This window comes from Quercus suber, unplaced genomic scaffold, assembly GCF_002906115.3.
Source record: "Quercus suber isolate HL8 unplaced genomic scaffold, Cork oak 2.0 scaffold_138, whole genome shotgun sequence".
In the NCBI taxonomy this organism is placed as follows: Eukaryota; Viridiplantae; Streptophyta; class Magnoliopsida; order Fagales; family Fagaceae; genus Quercus; species Quercus suber.
In genome coordinates this window covers 1,276,813-1,282,021 of record NW_027069600.1, presented here as the reverse complement: position 1 = coordinate 1,282,021, position 5,209 = coordinate 1,276,813, and positions in this window count along the sequence as shown.

The following is a 5,209-nucleotide window of genomic DNA, read 5'->3' as shown; positions in this document are numbered from 1 at the left end:
GTGCTTTTGTGTTAGAACTTATTTCCCTCTCCCTTGTGTGTGTGTGTTTGTTTTTCAAAAAAAAAAAAGAAAAAAAAGAAAAAGAAAAAAAAGAATGGAAGTTGGTTCATTTTTTAAGGGGGGTTAATGGTGAGGTTCATGAGAGGAAAAGGATTCTAATTGATTAAGTGTGATATTTGCCGTGCATTTATAACTAGCTTAAACACTAATCTAGTTATGCCCAATCAGCTAGAGCAATTTTGGAGTGTTCATGACTTGATATTGTTTAGGGAATAGAATGATCAATCCTTTGTTGCTTGCAAGATTACAATTTTAACCTAACATAAGACACCAATTCTTTTATGATCACATCATTTATCGTCACAACTTGTTAAAGTGGTTATCTGTAAGTAGTTAATAACTACTCTCACGTGGACCCATTACTCATAGTTAATTATGTCAGAATTGTGGCACAAAAGTTGTGTGTTTAGACTTTTTTCATAAAATATTGTTCAAACATTTTGTGCAAGGTATATTATAAATGTTACCGCCTTAGTTTTTATTTTTAAATAAGGTTACAATCTTAATTTAATATCATTTTGTAACTCTTTTTATAGATATGATGAGATTTGAAACCTTAAATGTAGGTTATTATTATTATTATTATTATTATTAGCTTAGCTAACTAGAGCATACAATTTCTAGAAGTTATATCAGGAAAAATATTTTCACCAAGTACTAACAAGGTGTGATCCATCTAGCACTTGAGTCAACCTGTAGTTATAAGCCCTCAAAAATAAGCTTGAGTTCCTTTATTACTTCTTTAAAATCATTTGAATACTAAAAACAAGATAAGAGATAATCTTGACTTAGGGAGGTAAGTAGAGCAGGGTAGGTTGTACATACTCATCTTTGGTGGAATTCAAGAACCACAAGATAATATCAAATATTTAAACTATCAAGCAATTCTTGTGTGATTAATTATTTCACTAATAGAGGAAAATTTTTGATTTGAGTGAGAGTATAGGTGGCCGAAGTCTGAACACCTAGAGTATCGGTGGCTGGACACCAAATTGCTATTTTAGACCTTCACCTTTCTTTTCTTGTAGTTATCTTCTTGAACTTGGGAGTGCTATCAACTAAATCGTCATTGACTGTTTCTATTGGAAATAATTGGAGTATGTAGTGCAATTATGCGTTTGAATTTAATTTGAAAACCTAATATTTTGCACTTAAGGTATTATACCAAATTTTTATCTAATTAACAATTAACTTTTTTCCTTCCCCCATCTAAGTGCTCCCTTTATAAAAATGTTTAGATGTCTTAAATTCATTGTAAAATTACTGTGGGGGATAAAAGGATCAGGCCCAAATTAACGGGCCGAACACCCACGAGAGAACTGTTTCACATCCGAAGAGAAGGATGAGTAGAATGCAAGGTCCAGATTGGAGCGGAATCCTCTGGGCAGAGGATCATCGCTTTCCGAGGAGGATGTCTCCAGTCCGAGGAGGACATTTCCTGTCCGAGGAGGAAGTTTTACCCTGGTATGATAGCGGAGACTAATTGAGCCGGAGAAAAGCCTGGTTGATCGTCCGAGGAGCCCACCTGATCAAGATAAGCTCAAAGCACACTCAAAAACGATAAGGATTGTATGATAGCGGAGACTAATTGAGCCGGAGAAAAGCCTGGTTGATCGTCCGAGGAGCCCACCTGATCAAGATAAGCTCAAAGCACACTCAAAAACGATAAGGATGAAGAAATATCTGAGGGAAAGGCTGCTGCCACCGTATTCAATGCATTGCAACAGCTTTTCTGGCCGCATTTATGTGGAGAAGACACCTGAACAGTGTTTCAAGACCTACCGCCACTCACACAGAGATGAAAAGCAGCTGCCTGACGTGACAGGTACTTGAGCACGTCCACGGATGGGGAGCACGTGGACGGTAGGGATGAGAGTGAGAGTGGCTATATAATAGAGGGAGAGGGTATGAAACGGGGCATGGAATGTGGGCGAAGCTGATCAATAAATAAGAAAAGAAGTGATAATCTTTTGCGGAAAAACTCCCTTGTCCACTCTAGTTCTTCAACCCATACTCTACAAATTAATTGTCTTTGGGTTTACGTAGAGAAACTAGACCCTACAATTACAATTTCCCCCTGGTTGATTGACTCAATCACAGTTTAATCCATAATTTATTTATTTCTAAATTTCTCATCCTAATATTTTTAATATAGTGGACGTACGTGGATTAAATCACTATTAATCAAACCTCACATATACTCACACAAACAATACTCACAAACTTCACAAATATAAACAATACATCTCACGAATACAAATTAACTTACAACCTTCACATGCACAAATCCATACAATACACCCAATAACGTAACCTTCTTACATACAAATAAACAAATGTAAGATAATTCCTAACACAAAATTAATAGGAGTACGAATGACAAATATCATCGGTCACAGGTGCTGAATTTGCTGCTGCATGCATGCTCGCACTAGACAAGTCCGTATGACCTACCGAACATTAAAATATTTGTGCGACCCAGTTTTCATGACCCAATGTCTTTTCCATCGTATAGTAAGAATTTGTTTGAATACCATTTGTTTTTTAAAATTAAAAATTTATTATTTAAAATATTGTAGTAAAATAATTTTTAAATATGTGAATAGTGCTGTAAAATCTAAATTTATTTAAAAATCTGTATTTTACTAAGTTTAGTGGTCCATAAATAATGCTATAGGACCTAAAAAAAGGCAGAGAGTAGCTTAAATATAATTTCAGTACTAGGCAAACGCCCACTAGGCAGCCTAAAAAATCTAGGCAATTAATTCTTGGTTTAAATAGCATGAGATGTACCATACCACAAACTGTGTGTTCTCAAAAGTGTGCAGATATGTGCCGGGCCTAATTTTGAAATTCCATATAGCCAAAACCTCATCTAAAATTTAATGTACACTAATCAATATGAATTAAGGAATGTTTGGATCAGTTAACAAACTTTGGCTCATAGTTTGGTTCAGTGCCAATTGTCCCAAACTATAAAGTATTCTATTATATAAAATCTAGACTGGGATTGTTTAAATATTATGGAGTTGATTACGGTAATCTTATAAATAGATCTTAAGGTTTCTTTTCGAACAGCTTTCTTTTATACAGCCAGAACAAAAGACAACCCCACATAAGAAGTGAAATAAACAAACAGAGAACTTGCCCAAAAAGTCATAACCAAATAATGTCAAAAAAACTGCCCTCTCAAATCGCTTGTTTAAGAAGCCAGTTGGAAATATATATGGTTTGAAATTTTCAGAGCCATTAAAACAATAATAATAAAAATAAAAATAAGCATCGATCAAAGCAAGCAAAAGTGGTGTAGGAAATGAAATCCATGACAAGGCAATAGTTTTTCTTCTTGTCACTGAGCTTACTTCAACTTGAAAAGCTGATTCAAATTACACTAAACTGTCTGTTAGCTCTTGGTGGGGGCATTTATAGTAAAGGGCAAGTGCTGCCTCTTTGGTTTGTTTTTGTATTCTTGGAAGCTTCTATGACTTTGAGATGCTCTCTAGAGAGAGAGGACCTTGAGGTCCTTGACATTACGTTTCCAAGGGTAAAATCAATGATGGCCATTTTTTTATATATATATTATTTTGGGAAGTGAAATGGAGTAGTCCCTAAGATTCAACTTTATGAAGTATACAAAGGCTTAAATCCTCTTCACTTTGTCTTTAAAGTAGTGGCCGAGTTCATGCAGACATGAGGATATCGACAAAGTTTGTATATAAAATCGATAAATATATATAGATTGAAGCATGGAAATGCTGACAATAGAAAATTTACAGGATGAAACATTTAAAAGGTGACAATATTACCTTTGTCTTCCACTTGGTAAATCTCACTTTTCAAAATGCTGTCTTTCGAGCATATTTGCAATTATGCATGTAATATATTTCGTGAACTACAAACATGCGTGTTTGAGAAGCATAGCAGAACCCCCTTTTGATGCACGTATGGATTTATAAACAAAACTCTTATCAGTTATTCATTGGTTTAAAGGAGAGGTCGACTAATGTTTCCGGTCTATAAATTTGACCAAAATCAAGAAGAGAGAATTGGGCTAGTTTTTTTTTATTTTTTATTTTTTATTTTTTTTTAAGTCAGTTTTTTGAAAGATAATTGGGCTTGTTAGTGGAATACAAAATTGGAAATTCATGTTTACTGGACTGGAGTGAGGTGGATGGGAATATCATATAAGGACCATGTAATTAATCTACTATTTAGTGCTTTTGTAGTACTAAAATGTATATATAAAACATAGTATTGAGTATATTTGTTTAAAATGAGTTTATTTTACAACATTTTTACAAATTGATATTGTGACAAATTTATATTGGTTTTCATTTGGGTTTATCAGTAATATTTTTTTTTTCACTTACCAACTGTTTGTGAAAAGTTTTGTAAACAAATTTGTAGCTTTAACATTTTCCTATTTTTATTGATTAATTTATTTTTACTAAAAAATAAATTCGGTGAAAATATAACTATACAGCTGTGGATATATTCCTACAACTGTAGAATGTTATACATGAATAGGAACAATTTCATAAACTGATCTATTTAATACAAGTTAAGATCCTAAGCATTCAGAGATTGTCCATTTGTGCATTGAATCATCAACCAAAACGCAACATACATGCTACAAATTGTATCGGTAGATTAATACTAGCTACCTTTTGAACAATCTTTACAGACACTACCTCTATTATATAGGGTTAACTACTCATTTATTTTTGAATTATTAAAAGTAGGAAATGAATTCCTTTCTCCACAATTTGAATTTGAAGTGCTAAAACAGCAGCCCCTACATTTTAGTTAATTACTTGGTCCCCTACTCATATAAATACCAAAAAATATATATATTCTTCAGTAATGTGGGTAGTTGGCCTTTACACAGACCCATGGTGCAAAATAACCAAAGGAAAATTCAAAAATTAAGGCAGTTCATTGGCCTACCCATTTGATTGGTCCACCCTTCTGTTCTGTTCCTAAAATGGAAATCCCCATTTATTCCTCTGTCACAAAAAACTAAAAAGAGCCACTGCTATTTCTAGTGTCGGTTTCACCACCTGCCACCTGCCTAACTTCATAAATGAGAAATGCACCATCTCCTCCTCCTTACCTAGTAAAAAAAAAAAAAAAAACCCTATAGATTAGT